The sequence below is a fragment of the Schistocerca serialis genome, chromosome 4 (genome assembly GCF_023864345.2).
Source record: "Schistocerca serialis cubense isolate TAMUIC-IGC-003099 chromosome 4, iqSchSeri2.2, whole genome shotgun sequence".
NCBI lineage: Eukaryota > Metazoa > Arthropoda > Insecta > Orthoptera > Acrididae > Schistocerca > Schistocerca serialis.
In genome coordinates, this window is record NC_064641.1 from 345,879,773 (window position 1) to 345,900,005 (window position 20,233).

Genomic DNA, 20,233 nt, shown 5'->3' on the forward strand with positions numbered 1-20,233 from the left:
GTTTAGAACATTGGCATTTAAAATTTACTAAAAGAAATCTTTAAAATTTCATTTTGCTGACTTATACGATGCAGAAAAGGGAACTGAAGCCTGCCATCCTGCTCGACACGAGCACACTCATTTCCTTGTTGAAGCACACTCGCTTAAGCTGTACTCACACGCGACATGGTTCTCATTGTGAAGGAAGCCAGAAGCACTTAAACCATCCTTCACTCTGCAGCGAGCCAGACGTGCTTTCTCTCGCAGTTGATTTGAATTTAAATCATCCTTACACGGTTCATGTGTCTCACCGTGAAGCACGCCAGATGTGATTCTCATCGTTGTTGGGTCACATCTTCAAGGGGACGTGCTCTTCACTGTGATGCACGCCAGACATGGTTTTGATCGTGGTTGTTTAATCGCTTCGGCAGTCCTCGCATAAGCCGTGCTTCTGGCTGTAAAACTTTAGAAGTGATTTTCATCGAAGTTGGTACAGGCTTAAACCATTTTAGCTGGTACGATTTTTCTCATCATGAAGCATGCCAGAAGTGGGTTTTCTCATGGTTTGTACATGCTTAAAGCTTGGGATGTACTTCTCAACGTCAAGAACGCCAGATGTGGTTTTCATCGTGGTTGATACACTCTAAGATGTCCTCACACAGGACCTGTTTCTCAAGGTGAAGGACGCCAAAAGTGATTTTCATTGTGGCTGGTACACACTCGAGGCGTCCTCAGATGATACGTGTTTTTCATGGTGAGGCAAACTAGATGTGACTGTCACTGTGGGTGGTACAGACTTAAGCTGACCTCACACAGCCCCTGTTTTGACCTTTAAGTACGTCAGACGTGGTTTCCGATGGCGGTCGCCACATCTTAACCTCCTCGCACGAGACGTGTTTTTAATCGAGAAGCACACCAGACATAGTTTTCATAGTAGTTGTACAAGATATAGCCGGCGCCTGGTACATGTTTCACATAGAGGAGCATACCAGACGTGGTTTTCATCAGAGTTGATACACGCTTATGGCATCAAGCCAAAGTGGATCTCATCATGAAGTATGACAGGCATGGCTTTCATCGTGATTGGTACGTCCTGAAGCCATCCTCACAAGGGACATGTTTTCATTATGCAGCATGCCAGAAATGGTTTTCATCATGGCCGGTACACACATAAATCGTCGTCAACGGGACGTTTTTCACATCGCGAGGCATGCCAGACGTGGTTTGCATTGTTGTCGGTACACACTTAAGCCTTTTTCACATGGTAAGTGTTTCTCACTGTGAAGCACACATGACGTGGTTTTTATCGTCATTGGTGCATGCTTAACCCATCCTTGCACAAGCCATTTTTTCTCATCATGAAGTTCTCGGGCATGGTTTTCATTGTGGTTGGCGCACTCTTAAGCTGTCCTCACATGGACCATGTTTCTCATTCAAAACAACGTAGACTCAGTTTTCATTATGCCTCTTATACACTGAAAGCATGTTCACAGGGGATGTGTTTTTTGTCATGAGACACCGCCAGACGTGGTTTCGATTGTGGTAAGCACACACTAAAGTCATCCTCACATGGGGCGTGTTTACCATCGTGAAGCATGCTGGATGTGGTTTTCATCATCATTTGTACAAGCTTACCCTATTCTCACATGGGACGAATTTCCCATTACGGCTTTAAACAAGAAAGTGCAAAAATCCTGTTGCAAATGGCGCAAGCTCTTTTGCAGATAATGTAAGAAAAATCGTTTACTTACTGTGCTATTACTGTGAAATTCTTTGCACTTCGCCTAAGTGTGAAAGTGTGTGTGTGTGTGTGTGTGTGTGTGTGTGTGTGTGTGTGTGTGTATGTGTTGAGTCACACAATCATACACATTATCTGTAAAGGAATTATGTATCACAGAATCTGGAAAGTATTTTGGATGAATAAATAAATACTGAATTGTCATCGAATCGATCAGTGATGCAGAAAGTAATCTTTCAAAGCGTTGGTCCACATTTCCTGTGCATGTCTTCAAAATTGGCGAAACTGAGTTTTGAGATAGTGTGCTGTTACGCACTGATCAGCCAGAACATTATGACAACCGACCTACCATCGATATAAAACCGTCCAGGCGATAGCAGTGTCACCTGGCGATGAATGACTGCTAGTCAGACAAACACATGGTGCATGTAATATCAGTGAGCATGCTGTCCGTGTGTAGAATGGGGAAGACATGCGGTCTATCTGAGTTTGACCGAGAGCAGACTGTGACGGCCCACCAGAGGCTAGGCACGAGCATTTCGGAAACTACACTCCTTGTCGGGTGTTGAGGTTTGCTGAGATGAGTGTCTTCAACACATAGTGAAACCACGGTGAAACACGTCCAGACATTGTGGGGTTGGGCGGCCAACCCATTACAGATGTCAGACGACCATGCCACTTGGGACCTGTGGAATGGTACATTAGCTTATTTGTTTGAGTTGTAAATATTTGTCATGGATTGTTGTTTTTCTGACATGTTCTACATCCTGGAGTACCTCCTCACTACGGATCAATTGGAATGAAAGTAAATCTAATCTAATCTAAGACATCGTAGGCTGGGCATACTGGTAAGACAGTTGCGAGTTCCTTTGATGTAATGCCCCATTATCAAGCCACATCTGAAAACGATCGGATACATCTGGGATGTGACTGAATATGGCCTCAGAACTCATCGACCGCCTCCCAAGAATTTACGGGAATTAGGTGACTTGCGTGTGCAGATGTGGTGCCAACTCACTCCAGCAACCTACCAGGGCCTCACTGTTTCCACGCCACAACGCGTCGCCACTGTTATCTACATCTACATCTACATCCATACTCCGCAAGCCACCTGACGGTGTGTGGTGGAGGGTACCTTGAGTACCTCTATCGGTTCTCCCTTCTATTCCATTCTCGTATTGTTCGTGGAAAGAAGGATTGTCGGTATGCCTCTGTGTGGGCTCTAATCTCTCTGATTTTATCCTCATGGTCTCTTCGCGAGATATACGTAGGAGGGAGCAATATACTGCTTGACTCTTCGGTGAAGGTATGTTCTCGAAACTTTGACAAAAGCCCGTACCGAGCTACTGAGCGTCTCTCCTGCAGAGTCTTCCACTGGAGTTTATCTATCATCTCCGTAACGCTTTCGCGATTACTAAATGATCCTGTAACGAAGCGCGCTGCTCTCCGTTGGATCTTCTCTATATCTTCTATCAACCCTATCTGGTACGGATCCCACACTGCTGAGCAGTATTCAAGCAGTGGGCGAACAAGCGTACTGTAACCTACTTCCTTTGTTTTCGGATTGCATTTCCTTAGGATTCTTCCAATGAATCTCAGTCTGGCATCTGCTTTACCGACGATCAACATTATATGATCATTCCATTTTAAATCACTCCTAATGCGTACTCCCAGATAATTTATGGTATTAACCGCCTCCAGTTGCTGACCTGCTATTTTGTAGCTAAATGATAAAGGATCTATCTTTCTGTGTATTCGCAGCACATTACACTTGTCTACATTGAGATTCAATTGCCATTCCCTGCACCATGCGTCATTTCGCTGCAGATCCTCCTGCATTTCAGTACAATTTTCCGTTGTTACAACCTCTCGATACACCACAGCATCATCTGCAAAAAGCCTCAGTGAACTTCCGATGTCATCCACAAGGTCATTTATGTATATTGTGAATAGCAACGGTCCTATGACACTCCCCTGCGGCACACCTGAAATCACTCTTACTTCGGAAGACTTCTCTCCATTGAGAATGACATGCTGCGTCCTGTTATCTATGAACTCCTCAATCCAATCACACAATTGGTCTGATAGTCCATATGCTCTTACTTTGTTCATTAAACGACTGTGGGGAACTGTATCGAACGCCTTGCGGAAGTCAAGGCCAAAAGTGGAGATATCGCTTGAGGTGGCCATAATGTTCTGGCTGATCATTGTCTATATATAACATGGAATATTACAGAACATACTTGAATTAACAAGGAAGACCCAGAATCTTCTGCAAAACATGAAAATTAATAAAGAATAGTCAGGGCTAGCAGGACGCGATCCACCCACCTCTGTACACTACATTATGCAGAACTGGTTTTATGTGTGACTATATCATCTATATTTCTAAGCTGACTGTTTTAATCGTAAAATGTGTCAGTAACTGTCATTTAATTTTAACAAAACATACCAGAATGAACCATTTTTGATAAAATTTCATTGTGCTGCTACCTTAAAATGGTGTACTTCCATAACGTGCAAGTTGCAATATGAAAACAATTAAATACAAAAATTCTTTAACCACCAACATAATGTTTCCCACCATTTTTCTTATACGAAAATCCTACCATAAACGACGCGTTTCCGTGACACATTCAATGTGTTGGTTCTTTGAAACAGCATATATTCATGGGAAATAAGTTACAATATTAAACCCACCGGATATTGGCATCCCAACACGACGAAATTAAATATGGCGTCTCCTAAGTTCTGCTTGTTACTGAGAATGCAGTTTTGCATCCTACTGGTCACATTCCTCTTCACGAGACAAAAACCTGAATTGTGTTATTAGTCTTTCAAGCTATGGAATGATGTGGAGCGCAAAATTCCACACTGCGACGTCACAACACTCAACCAGATCTTTGCCCACGAATGCTTTTATATTCCATGTGAGGACAGCTTTATACAGGAGCAGCAGGAGCAGGAATTGTCGACTCATCGTAGACATTCGGCGTCAGGTGAGATTCAGTGTCGTCATTTAACAATTTAATCAGGTCTTTTCATTTAATAACAAATTTCTAATTCCTCGAGTGTGTTCAAATGTCTTCTCTTACCAGTTCTGTCAGGATTTTTATATTTTCTTTCTTGTTAATAATATAATGTTCTTGTTTACCAAGGTACTTATACATGCCCTTTATATTTTTACTGAAGTATTTCGGTACCTAAGGCTCTAACAGTTCGAAACTAGAACATAACCATCGCCAGTCTCCCCACCACTGACACTTCCTTGTATATCAAAAGAATTTAAAAAATAGTATGTGTGATTCCCTCCACTTAAATTTTCTGCACAGACCATAGCACATGGATCTAAATAAACAACCGAAAGTAAGTACCATACGGACACCACAACACAAAAAAGACGTCCGAAAACACACAGCAACAGTTGGCAAAACTATAAACAGTAAACATAGACAACTATTACTGGGATCTGTCGTGGTAGTTTTAGGTAGGTAGAGGTTGGGCCTGTCCCACCACTTTTACAGCATTGCCAACCATTACCAAATGCCCAAATGCCTTGCATAATCTCTACCCCCGCCCCCCCCCCCCCCCCTTTGTCCCCCTTTGATTTGCTTTGTGTTGTGCATCGCTTATTCCTCACGTCTCGTATTCTGACAAGAGTGAACACGCTTCTCTAGGTCCACCACGGGGTTCGAGTACGAGTCTCATGACCCCTAAACGGAAAGGAAGATTCGTAATACGAAGTGATGCGCATAAAATGCATAATGTGCTGGAGTGCGGTGATGTAAAAAGGAGCGCTAAAATCTCCTACATCCTATCGCACAGGTTCGTAAGAGAGCTGGCACTTACACAGGAAAAAGTGTACGAACCTTTCACAATATCAGAAACGTTCCTAACTCTCATCCAGGGGAATCCCTTGGAACTCCAAGGAAGAGAAGGATAGTTTTTGTTATAATTTGTAGTGTAAAAGTGTATAGCTGTTTATACTCGACAATGTTTCCAACTAGGCAGCTATAGGGATCGAATTACTTTGTTCTTATTTAGATTCAGTTAGGGAGAGACGCAGTGATACTAAAGTCGACTACTTCAGTAGATTAATAATAAGGAATATCTCTGAGAAGCTTTACACCCAATGAAATGTAGTTCCCAGCATGACATACCTCCTACCAGTGCCGAGTGAGAAGATAAATTAAAGTTAAGGGAGTACTTCATTAAAAAGTTTATTTTACTCGATGGGATTCATAGGGAAACCCATACTGAACGAAAGAAATCTCTTACTAGAACGTGGTGACATTGTTCTCTGGCGGTCACGCTTCCTGGCGCACCTGGGGGAGCATTGACGAGACTCAACAAAAAACTTTTTTTTTTACCATGATGAATCTTGGATTGACAGCAGCCTAACATGCAGCAAATGTTGACGAAGACTACAAGACGTATTGGGTGTTATGGCGTGGGAATATGCTTCCAGAAGAGTGATAGTGGCAAGTGTTGGCTTAAATCATTATACAATCCAATGGTGGCGATGATAGAATGGCTTCGGGAAAGGAAGGATTAAGTTAAATGCAATGACAGCATGACAAAAAATCTTGTATGGGTGAAAATTATATGTTATGTAACGGAGCACAACGTCTCTGGCGAAATGTCCGCAACAAATTCCAAGAAACTCACAGAAGATGCCTTTAATTCTGTCACTCGAAACGACTAGCAAGTGTACTGCATAAAAGTGCGGGAGGTGGAGCATGATTATAGGATGTGCGGTGATGTCATGGAAATTCTAGTCGGTGACATTTCGTATGGGCTAATAACTCTAGTGACGACTCATCTAAAACTGACATAGCGGAAGACGAGAGCTCATCTCGCACGGTCACAGCTGAAAATGAATCTTCACGTACCGGCACGGGTAGAGAGTGATAGTAAAAGTGGCTAACATAAATCTTCAAAGTTTTTCATGCAATATGTAACTTTTTAAACGATGCAGATATTTAATTTCATTGGTCTTCTACCAAAGATTCTGTTTATTCATAATTTTATCTTATTTCTGATAACTGTTACGCACTTGAGAGCAATAGATGTCTTCACTGGTTTCGGCGTTCACTATCACCATGCTTCCGATCTGCTTTAGCTGAAGTACAAAACACCGGTGTAGGCTGGCTGCCCAGAGAGAGGGAGGCGGGGCTTGTCGCCCCGCACCTCTCATCTCCCCTCCACCGACCACAGTCCTCGTTTGTTTACGCTTGCTGCCGATTGCCATGATATACTGTCCAAGTAATAATACATTTTTAAAAATAAAATACGTTCCCAAACTCGAATATAATGGTGTGTACAGAACAGTGAAGTAGGCTACATTCTAGGGCGGTACATACGCTGAGGTGACGAAAGTCGTGGGATAGCGATACGCACACATGCAGACGGCTGTAGTATCGCGTACACAAGGTATAAAAGGGCAGTGCATTGACGGCACTATCATTCGTACGCTGGTGACTCTTGCCGACAAGTTTCTGCGCTGTGAATGACCACCCATTTCACAAAACATAAACAGCTCCAGCACAGACTATAGTATCTATAAGTTGCGAAATTCATTCTCAGTTCATCCTGATACATGGCATTATTTGACGAAAAGTATTTCTCCTATACTCATCCATTATCTCATCCTTCCATTCCTTGTGTGGGTGGCTATGGATGCAGTCCTCAGCTGTATGCTTAACACTTATTAAACTCCTCTCTGTCCAACACTAACATCTAATCAGTTCAATACTTTTTCCCTGCAATTTATTTATTTTAGTTAATGTTTAAATAAATAAACAATATAGTGCTCGATTTTACCGGCCAGTTCATGTCATGAGATCGTTTTTTTTTTTTTTCCACAGGAGCGTTTTTATATCATCCCGCCAATTTTAAGCAGTTGTGGTTTTTTTTTGAATTTCAAGCAGCGAGGCTGTAGGGTAATTGTCAGTTGGCTCTCGCCACCAAAATTTAGGAAATTCTTCCAGCAGGACAACTTACATATAAATAAATGACCACAATTCCTAAGACAGTACCTTATATACTTTCTCTCCAGGAGCTCACCACAGACTGAGTCTTTTTCCCATCAGTTCACAAATGGAGGAGAGGAGAGGGAAGTGGGGAAGAGGGGAAGAGGCGGTGAAGTAGGGAGGGGAGGGTGAGGTGAGGTAGGGTAAGTGGGTGAGGGGGAGGAGTGATAGTGGTAATGTCACTTGGGCAACGTTCCCACATCTACCTCCCATAGAAAGGAGGTGGGGGGACTATGCAGGGAGAGCCTTCATCTTGACTAAATTGAAAAAAAAATGAATATTGTTCCCCACTCACAGTGCCTTGTTGACAATGTGGGTCCAAGGCTTCATGGGATCTGTGCTACACTCGAACCATACCATTAGGTTTTACCAGCTGAAATCGCGACTCATCTGACAAGGCCACGTTTTTACAAGCGTCTAGAGTCGAACCGATATGGTCACGAATCCAGGAGAGGCAATTCAGGCAATGTCGTGTTCTTAGCAAAGGCATTCGACTCTGTCGTCTGCTGCCATAATCCACTACGCCAAATTTCGCCACAGTTTCCTAACGGATACGTTCATCGTACTCCCACATTGATTTCTGCGATTATTTCACGCACTGTTCCTTGTCTGTTAGTATGACTTCTCTAGGCAAACGCCGCTGCTTTCTGCAGTCGGCCACTGCGTTGTCCGTGGTGAGAGGACATGCCTGAAATCTGGTATTCTCGGCACATTCTTGACAAAATGGAATGTCCCACACGTCTAGTTCCAACTGCTATTCCGCGTTCAAAGACTGCGGCCATAACCACGACACAAACCTTTTTGACATGAACCACCTGAGTGCAAATTACAGCTCCAATGCGCTGCCCTTTTGTACCTGGTGTACGCGATAGTACCGCCACCTGCGTATGTGCATATCGCTATTCCATGACTTTTGTCTCCTCGGATTATGAGAACACTTGCTTTTAAGATTGCCAGGTAACACGAGAGAAAACAATGTAAATGGGTAGTACAGTTCTATTTGAAGCTTTCTGAACCCAGACTTATCTGGTGTTTTCAGTTACAAGGAAAGTAGCGGCTGTCGACAAATATTTAAACCTTTCACGACAAATGCCTCTTGACACACCAGTTACTGGTCAATAACCGTCTTCTTGCTTTCTTCACTCTGATAGTGAAATGATAGTCTTTCTATTATTGGGGGCAGAATAAGAGTTGATTTTGCGAAGATCATATTTGTCAATATTAATTACAAACCAGGAACTCACTATCAAGAGAGATTACCATCCTCATTTGCCAACAAAAAATTCCACAGCGTCAGTGGGAAACACCTATTGTAACCACAAATATCGAAATTTCGGCCGGCCAGAGTGGCCGAGCCGTTCTAGGCGCTTCAGTCTGGAACTGCGCGACCGCTACGGTCGCAGGTTCGAATCCTGCCTCGGGCATGGATGTGTGTGATGTCCTTAGGTTAGTTAGGTTTAAGTAGTTCTAAGTTCTAGGGGACTGATAAGCTCCGCAGTTAAGTCCCATAGTGCTCAGAGCCATTTGAACCATTTTAGAAATTTCCTTCATATATATGCAGAAAATTGTAAATAAAACATACTGAAACGCCCTGTTAATCCCGCAGGACAGGACAGATAGTATAATTTGTGGAAAGCGGCCAAAATAAGGGCTGTCAGTTACACTCGAACATACAACTTTATTATCTGATTAAACATTACAAGATCCAAAAAAAAATTTTTTTTAAAGAAAAAGAAACACAAACAGCTTTAATCCTTGGCACTTAATTACCGGCTGAAAGCCACTTTAATTTAAAAACGGCTGAAGGCTAATAACTCAAAACGCAAGTACAATCAGAAATTGAACAGGAAAGCCTTATCTTAAAGCAGTTCTTTAGTTAGGCTGAAGTAAACAAGTTAATTTCAAATCAGCTGAAGGCCTAACACTTAATCTCCATAAAATTAGTTTTATTTTTAGATAGCAAAGGCCTTACATGAAACAATTATTTAATTTAGGCTGAAGGCCTTAAGAGCAAAGGAACTCAAACTCAAAATTGTCTGAAGGCCCAAGATTTAAAATTCAACAACATTAAAGTTTTTAAACTGCCAAAGGAGTTACGTGAAACATTACTTTAAACTAGGCTGAAGGCCTTAAAAGCAAACAACTCAAACTCAAAATCGGCTGAAGGTCCAAGATTTAAAATTCAAGAGCATTTAAGTTTTTAAACTGCCAAAGGGATTACGTGAAACAGTATTTTAAACTAGGCTGAAGGCCTTAAAAGCTCAACAACTCAAACTCAAAAATCTGCTGAAGGCCCAGGACTTAAAAAATTCAACAACATTTAAATTTTTAAAATGCCAAAAGGCTTGCGTGAAACAGTACTTTAAACTAGGCTGAAGGCCTTAAGAGGAAAACAAATCTAATTTTAAAAAATTGGCTAGAAGCCATAGAAGTACAAACAACAAGAACAAATTAAAAAAAAATAGGGCAGTACACCCAAGGGCGCTCAGATGTTCGAGGGTCGGACTGTAATTCAAATACTAAAACTCTCTTAGGTGAGACAGGCAGTTGGTTCAACCATTCACGACCCCACGACAACCCAACCGACCGACAGTCAACAGATCCATTGACAAGATAAATTCCACTTCACCCAACCAGGGCACAACAGGGAGTTCAACGGAACAACGTAGAAAATATTGGTGCCCACAACCAGTCATGCATAGAGCTGTCAAACTACACACCGTGCTGGACAGCAACAACACGATGAGGAAACTACACTGCCTTACATTTACGTCAACGACCAGGGCAGGTGACCGGAACGTTAACGGCCACAAGGTAGAAGATACCGCAGGTGCACTTCAATTCAAGCAACCAAATACAGTGAAACTCCACCGGAGGGTGGCTAGAATTTTCCAACTTGAAAACCACGTTGTTGCTAGCGGGAATATCCCAACAGCCGACAACGAACTCCAAACGACACAATGTGAACAGTCTTGACTTGCTGGCAGGTTAAATCAAAACACAACTTTCGTGTCCAGGGTTGGTGCGCCACGGACCTCGTAGCAATGGGAACAGTGCCACACACTCCGACACCGCATAGAGACCACCAGCGGGCTCGGCCAAACTATGCCCCGCCGAGAATTCCTCGCTGCTCCATGTCAACCGACTGACTCCTCAGAGCCAGTACGCCGACAACATTTAATAAAATTGTCAGTCAAAATCACACAAGCTACACACAGTTTCACGAACACTTGCACGAAGAACTAGACAACTGCTAACGGCAGTGACTGTACAATAATAGGAACGAATCACGAGTAGACACACACAGCCAACCCATATGCAATCGCCGGCCAAATACACATCGTCTGGCAAGACGACCGACCGACGACCAACCAAAGTCGTCCACACTCCAATCATGCGTGTCGGCAGCCGTCGGGAAAGTTATGGCGGTCCGTACCTCACTGCTGCCATGCCCCGACTGAACTTGTGTCGCGTGCCAACTCAAACACTGCCAGGACCGAACTAACTGCTGGCACATTCCAACTGACCGCTCGACACACGACGACCGGGGAGTAATAACAGTCCAGCAAAGATAGTACGGCAGGGCTTATATGGATAAGAGCTGCTGCTGCCGCTCACGGGCAGTCAAAGCAGCAACTCAGTGACACAAGTAGTTGAAACCAACATAATGTGGTGGCAGAACGGCAAAAACAGGATGTTAAATAAGAGATGGCACGAACACGAGCCACGCACGGCTCACATATAAATCTAAATATTTTACTGGCTAAATATCCTGACAAATGGAGGCCATAAGTAAATAAAAGTACTTTAAAGCGGGCTGTAGCAGCCGCAGCAGTAGTAGTAGTAGCAATTTGTTGATGTTGGACACGTAAAAGTGGTCTAAGGATGAATAAAACTACTACTTCTACTACTACTACTGCTACTACAGTCCAGTTTAGAGTATTTTTATTTAGTTATGGCCTCCATACGTCTAAAGATTTGGCTAGCAATGTAGTTACATTGATATGCTTCATTTACAATTTTCTACAAGACAACTACAGCTGACCCTTAAGAGGAGGGAGGACCGGGCTGATATCACTCGTTATCAATTCCTCAGGGAAAAAATCTGTATATGCATATTCTATTCGTTCGTATCAATGCTTTCCCCACCCAGAACCCCAGCTGAGAATAGTTGTCTGGGATTTTAAGACCTCGGTGAGGTTCTTCGGCCTCATCTTTGATCGGAGGTTAACATATCTGCCATATCTCAATGTGCTGAAATGTAGATGTCCAAAGACAGTAAATATCTGAGGAACAGATCGATCCACTGATGAATTCTTCTCGGGTTATCAGCCGAGTGGTGGCGTCGACTTGTCGCAACGTTTCAATGAGTTTCGTACCCATCAGCTCCTGGCGAAGCTGATGGGTACGAAACTCACTGAAACGTTGCTACAAGTCGACACCACCACTCGCCTGATAACCCAAGAGGAATTAATCAGTGGAATACGCCGAGAATGACTGCAATCGCATACAGATCGATCCAGTTTGCTCACATTTTATAGAACATTCGTCCACATACGAGCAGACTATGGCAGCATAGAGTAATGGATCAGCTAGGACTTATTTAAAGATGCTGGACGCTGTCCACCATGTAAGCATGAGGGTGGCCACAGGTGTCTACTGAAGCAGTCCCATTCATAGCCTCTGTCAGGAAGCTGGTGAGCTGCCCCTCACCATCAGGCGAGAGCTCCTCATGGTGCGACATGTACACAAAGTGCTGTCCACCTCCGACCACTCTGTTGCCTGCATTGGAGCTGAACAATCCATACAACGTAGGTTTACCCGCCTTTTCTGTCCTTTTGAATGTCTTGAGCAACTTGGTGTAGTAGAAATTCCAATTCTTAAACACATCGAGCACATACCCTCCTTGTGTGATAGATTGACCCAGTCTTAACTTGGACATGAAGGAGTACCACAAGCTCACCACCTTTAGTTTTAAAACAAGTTGTTAACGGTATTTTATCGGAGTATCTGGAGTAGAGTCTGGTCTTTACCGATGGATCGAAGCGAGGGGACAATGTTGGGTGTTCTGTTATCTCTCCACATTTTGACATTAAACGCCGCCTACCTAGCCGCTTCTGAGGCTACTATGCAGAGCTGTGGGCGGTCAAGAACACACCGGAGCACATGAAACTTCTTGGTAGAGGGAAGTTTCTTGTCTGCACTGACTCTCTTAATGCTCTGCAGGCTATTGAGCAAATTTTTGCTGCAGGCAGGATAGTTGAGATAGTCCAAGACACTACCCACCTCCTCCACTGTCAGAAGAAAGAGGGGGCCATCTGTTGGGTTCCTCGATACACGGGAATCGTGGGGAATGAGGAAGCTGACGGTTCAGCGAAAACAGCCTGCTGGGAAAATACCACGCTTCAACTTTCACATCCTCCTACAGGCTGTCACATCCTGGGTGGCAAAGCAAGTGCTGAATTGTGCACGAAAGGCAGTGGCTGGAAGTGGTTAACAACTAGCTACGGTCTGTCAAATCGACTAGTCCTTTCGAAGTCCACAAAGGGACGAAGTGGCCCCCACTCGCCTTCGTATCGGACGCTGCCCAATGACGCATGATAATCTCTTGCGACAAGAAGAACCAGCGCAACGCTGCGTTTGGGGCGTCACATACACGGTGCATCATGTTTTAACGTCATGTGTGTTTTATACTGATGAGAGGGAAGCCTTAGGTCTGCCGAATTTCCAGTTGACCTCTCTTGATACTAGATGCCGTACCTTTAAGAGGAGAAGTCGCAAAGTTTTAATTATCACCTGGGGAAAATAAAATCACGTAATTAATTTTTGTTAGTTTACTGGTCCCCCCCCCCCCCCCCCCCTATGAACCATGGACCTTGCCGTTGGTGGGGAGGCTTGCGTGCCTCAGCGATACAGATAGCCGTACCGTAGGTGCAACCACAACGGAGGGGTATCTGTTGAGAGGCCAAACAAACGTGTGGTTCCTGAAGAGGGGCAGCAGCCTATTCAGTAGTTGCAGGGGCAACAGTCTGGATGATTGACTGATCTGGCCTTGTAACACTAACCAAAACGACCTTGCTGTGCTGGTACTGCCAACGGCTGAGAGCAAGGGGAAACTACAGCCGCAATTTTTCCCGAGGGCATGCAGCTTTACTGTATGATTAGAGGGGTAGATCACATAAATAATGAGAAGGTATTGAATAGAATTGGGGAGAAGAGAAATTTGTGCCATAACTTGACTAGAAGAAGGGGTCAGTTGGTCGAACATGTTCTGAGGCATCAAGGGATCACCAATTTAGTATTGGAGGCAGCGTGGAGGGTAAAAATCGTAGAGGGAGACAAGAAATGAATACACTAAGCAGATTCAGAAGGATGTAGGTTGAGGTAGGTACTGGGAGATGAAGAATCTTGCACAAGATAGAGTAGCATGGAGAGCTGCATCAAACCAGTCTCAGGACTGAAGACCACAACAACAACAACAACAAAAAAACAACAACAGTTTACTAGTACATGCCCACAGTCCTAGTATACACTGATATCCCAGCGCCACAGTATCTTATAACGCCACTCAGTTCGTCTCCACTCTGTTAATAGGTTGCACAATTTCACAGTGGCTTCTCTAGTGGCGTGCTACGACACTGTGGTGCTGGGAGATCAAGGTGTACCATGACTGCGGACATGTACCAGCAAACAAACAAAAAGTAGTAAAATTATTTTATTTTTTCGAAGTGATAATTTAAACTTTGTGACTACTCCTGGTACATACACCGCTTTATGGCTGGGCTGCGCCGCTACGGCCTAGACCTGAGTCGGAAACGTAGAGGTTCATCTTTCTATTTCCTTTCGCAGCCAAAGTGTTTTCTTGCTACGCTTAATAATATTGTAGAAATAACTGATTCAGCAGTATTGTCAAATTTGCATTTAAACTGCTTTGTAAAAAAAAAAAAAAAAAAAAAAAAAAAACCAGAAAAAAAAGAAAAAAGGTGCAAAGTAGCACTATCACAAAGAGGTGACGTGGATCAAAGCATTTTTGCCAATCGCACTTTAATTCTCGGCGAGCGACCATATTTGCACAGAACTGTGCATGTCGCGACGTGTTCTGCTACCGAAAAGTGGAGCGCCGATACACCCCAGCCAGCTCAGCGAATCCCCGAAGACGGCGGCGGTTCCCCTCGGGATTGGCCGAACAGGACACAACGGTCGATGCGAAGGCTGCTTCGATTACGGAGCGGGCTCCGGTGGCGGCGCGGCGCTGCAGGCATTCTGGTCAGGGGGGACGGGAGTTTCTATCTGTCACTGAACAACACTACAGCCGAATTCCCTCACACCGTGATCCACGCTCATATAGACAATACGGTTTCTGGGTGGACGATAAGGTTTGTTCAATCAAATAAGTGCGATATTATTCCAAATATTTGCTGAATGCGAATTTCATAACATCAGCTGCAAATGGTAGATGAATTACGCAGTTCTGACATAAAAATTTGTGGGGGAATCAAACGCGGACTTCTCTCTTATCGCGAGCGGTTACCTTGACCATTCTGGCTACTCTAGCACGCTACCTGACCCTAAACAAACCTCCATGTCTCTGTCCACATCCTTACATCTAATCTTACGCACGTCTATCTTTAAGCTCGCAACATCACTTGATTCCCGCTCAGAGAGAATGACATTACCACAACGAATCGAGACCATTTTTATCGTCGTATGGTCCTTCTCCGCTTATGATACTTACACAAGTCTTGAACGCTCACCAGCTGTATGGAATATTAACCCACGGATAGCAGAAATAGTTAACGCAACCGAGTCCTGGCCCATCACACATTTTCATATGTCACAGTTGGGTAATACATCTATATCCTTTGCAGCTGATGTTATGAAATTGGCATTCGGGGAATAATTTGAAACAGTATGTCATGTAGCTGCTGACTGTCAAACTATATGCAAGTTAAATAATTGTGAATCGAAATGTAATCATTTTGCTCTCACATGAGCTCCTCAGCAATTGCACTGGTTTCCAGGAGAAGCTACATAACGACAGTTACTTGGGCTGCAACTGTGAAACTTGGTGATGGTGTTACTCATCCGCAGCATATTCACCCTTCAATGCGACACCCTTTTCCCAACGACAGATGACTAGGCAGAGACCTTGGTTGTAGAAGTCTGCGTTTTGACTGTTGAGGAAACGTTCCACCTCGGAAATCAATTCGTTTACATTCTGGAAATGGTTTCTTCGTCCAAGGGAATAGTAATAAGTCACTGGCTGCCATGTCAGGATAATACGCGGGATGAGCCAAAACTAGGTACTTGTACCCCAAAGAAGAAATATAATGCAAGATGTTGAAAACCGATCCATAAACATTTTTCCAGTATAGTCTCGACAGTGATACGCCGTATCTTAAGAATCAGGGCCTACAATTTTATTGCAGTTTCCAGTTTCAACAGAGATGGCCGGCCACTTGCTTTTTCATCATTCAGACTTCTTTCAACATATTGGGAGCATTTGCGTCACATAGCCATGGAAAACCCCGTATGTATAGGATGTAAAAATCTGAATCAGAAAATTAATTTTGAGACAGACCCATACTAATTTACTGCACGCAAACGGATTAATAAACGAAATTAAATGTAAGTCCCTAACTTGGACCTAAAGGTGGGGACTGCTTAATCTCAAAATGAAAATACTTAACGTGTCAACAAAAACAAGATTTGAATTTACGTATTGATTGATTCAAACACAGCACAAATATGGAGACGCATCTGGTCATTTGAAAACAAACAAAATTATAATATAAAATGAACCAAGGACTCCAAGCAAAATTACTTCAAAAGTTGAAAAGGGCAGCTATAAATGTAACTGACAGTCTGAAATAACTCATATTTTGCTACTGATCGATTACAGAGACTGCTTGGCTGGATGTTAAACTCAAAACACAAATGCATCTAAAAGTGCACTGATTTACGTACAACAGATAATTGCAATGCTCAGAGCAAATTCTGACCAGGGATTCTCCTCATGTGTCAGTGTTGCTATTCTGCTCACCATAAGTTATCACTGAAGACTAACAGAGTGTTTTTGTATGTCCATCCTTTTGGCAGGAGGTCTTTGGGACGACGGCCGTTTACTATTGTGACAAAATAAAGCACCTACAGCTGTCCTTATGATTTTATTTTATTTTGTTGCAACCTGTTTCAACTCTTCAGTGTGCCATCTTTAGGCTGTTGTTGATGCGGCACGGGTTGATATGACCCCTATGTATATCACATCAGTTGCCAGAATAACTGGATACGCAGATAATGTGTGAAACTGGTTGCAACAAAATAAAATAAAATCATAGGTGTTTTATTTTCCCATAACAGAGTGTAGATTCTATCTGTAGCTATCTAAGTGCGACGCTAGGATCGCGCTTCCACAGACTCAAACACAGGACCCCCCAATCGGCTGCTGCAGTGGAGGCCACAAACTGCAGAGATGAGTTCAGTGCCAAGACCCAATTCGAAATCCTCGGTTACCTGTCAGCAACTGAGCAGTCTGTTCTGTCCTTCGCACCAAGACAACATGACCACAAATGATTTTACAAGCACTCTCTGTCCCCCAATGGTGTAACTGCTTCTTCAGCAAAAACCCTGCCAAGAAAGTGTGTCACTTAAAAATTCCAATCACTTCTCTAACCTCCCAACTTCTCTAGAAACTTCCCTCTACATTTTTTTGCGCCCAGCAGCTAGCCTCATTTCTCAGTCTATGGGAAAGCTGTGGCCAATTCTAGGCGTTAATTCTATGCCCTCTGATTCCTCTCATCCCACAGTTCTGCTCGCCCAGCCAGTGTAGAAACGTGCTATTAAGCTGTACAAAAGCCGCCTCCGCTAGCGGGCTGCCCAGCAATGTAACTTTCTCCTAATCGATATACCTTTGCCCACCTGCGGCCTGGCCGATCAGACTCAGACTCTCTCAGAAAAGCAAAGTTCAGTCCCACGCAAGGTTAAATGGGAAAATGCTAACTAAGAAAAGAAGTTACTAAGAATTCAGCACATACAGTCTCTGCAGTCATATTTATTCTTCAAAGTTATTATTGTTAGATCCTACCCTTTTTTTTTTTTTTTTTTTTAGTGGGAGAGTTGGTGGAGAGGAGCAAACCAGTCACTGATTTTGTATAATATCTTTCAGCGAAATCTCTAAGGATACAAGTGTACCGATAGTGTGGTAAGGTGTGTTAGGCAGTCGGTGCTATATTGTTCTAGAAAGAGAATATGGGTCTAAGTTTATAGGTCCAGCTTTTTGAAAACAATTTCCCTCTTTTAGTTGCGTAAAAGATATCATGTAACTGGGAAGATGGACAATAGTTCAGATTACCTGTAATTATTATTTTTCATTGATTTTTTATTTGCGTTGTTTAGATCCATAAACGAACACATAAAGCAAATTATGACCTGCGGCTGTTATTTTTCTTGTTCTTCCAGAACTGTTTCATCATCTCGCTATGCTTAGCACGACGTTAATCTGACCACTTTCTTCTAGGTACCTTGGGTATGTCTTCTGATGGGATTTTCCAACTGTAGGCCTTATGTTTGAAGACGCTTCGATCTTCGATGTCTGTCGGTGAGATTTTGGCACTTTTTAGATCAATTTGGACCTTTTTTATCCAGACTATTGTCGTTTCCAGCTTCTGTAAGTACGTCAAAATTTTCTTTGCTAGTCTGTTGTTATCTAGTCTCCTGATGTGTCCGTAGAATTTCAATCGTGGTTTGCGGAAATCGGTTTCGATGTTGGAATATTTTTCTGTGGCTGTGTGTGATTGTAGACGGTATCCTTCGTCTGTGAATTTTGGGCCAAGGATTTTTCGGATGATTTTTCTTTCAACCTTTTTGATATTTTCCAGGTCTCCTTTATAATTACGGTTTAGAGTCTCGCTGGCGTATAGTGTTTTAGGTCTGTAACAGTCTTGTAGTGTCGAGCTTTTGTGTTGATATTTATGCATTTTTTATTGTAGATGCTCGCAACTTTTCCGTATGCTTTCCGCATTTTGAGTTTTGTGCTAATCTTTCTGTATCTGTAGGCTCAATAATTTCTCCTAACTACTTGAAGTGGTTAGCCTTGTTTATTGTGGCACAGTTTGAGATTAAATTTTGTGTTTTGATGTGTTTTGTGGCCATGAATTCGGTTTTAGAAAAGAAATATGCAGTCCAACTTTCTTGGCACAGTCTTTGAGGACTTCAATCTGATGGATTGCTGTTTGTTCATCACCAGAAAGGATCGCGAGGTTATCAGCGAAGTCTAGGCATGAGAGACATCGACGTTATCCTTTCCTTTTCCCAGCCTGATGGATCTCCAGATGTTTCGATTTTTCAGTTCTTGTTTCCCATTCTTTGATGACTTTGTTTAAAACGATGTTGAAAAGTAGAGGGGTGAGGCCCTCGCCCTGCCGAAGGCCAGTCTTGATGGTTAAAGGTTGTGAGATTTCTCCGTTGAATTTTACTTTGGAAGTCGTGTCTGTTAGGATTTGTTGGATGATTGTTTTCTTTGAATATATTAAACAGGGATTGTCGGTCGATGGAGTCGTAAGCTTTCTTGAAGTCAACAAATGTGCAGATGGTTGGGAGATTTCGTGTAGCTCGAATTTTCAGTGTAGACTTCAGGTTGAAAATTTGTTCGATGCCTTATTTGTGTGGTCTGGACCCAGCTTGATATTCACCTATTAGGTGTTCGAGTTGTTGTTCTGCGCGCTGTAAGACGCAAGCGGAGAGGAATTTGTAAGAACCGGGAAGGAGGGAGATACTTCTGTAGTTATTCACATCAGATTTGTCTCTTTTTTGTGACGTGGGTGGATGAGTGCGGATTTCCAGTCGTCTGGGAGTTCTTCACTTCGCCATATGGCCTGAATGATCCGTGTGATTTCCTGTAATGATCGTGTTCCGAGATTTTTCAGTAATTCTGCGGTGATTCTAGTTTCTCCTGATGTCTTCCCGTTCTTCAGTTTTGTGATGTGGTGTCGCATTTCTTCTTGTGTCGGTGGATCGACGTAGGGTTTCGTGTGAATTGGAGATGTGTATGGGAACCGTTCGTATGGTTGAGGGCAATTAAGAGGGTCGAAAAACTAGTGTGCCAGTTCTTTGCAGTTTTCTTGGTTGGTGAGTGCGAGTTTCCTATCTCTTTTCTTGAAGGTCAAATTTTGTGATGAGTAACCTTTAATTCTATTAGCGAAAGCTCTGTAGTAATTGATGCTGTTGTAATTCCTGACGTTGTCCTCAACTGATTTGAGCTGTTCGATGACGTAGTTGCGTTTGGTTTTCCTGATGGTTCAGTTTGTCTGTTTGCGGATATCGAGGAAGTGTTGTAGGGTTTCCGGCGATTTGTTCCTGTTGTATTTTTGAAAGGCGATTCGGCGATTGATGATGGCTTGGTCGCAGTTGGAATCCCACCATGGGTGTTTTGCCTTTTTCTTAAGTGGGATTAATTCTTTTTCTTTTCTGATTATTTTGTTACAGA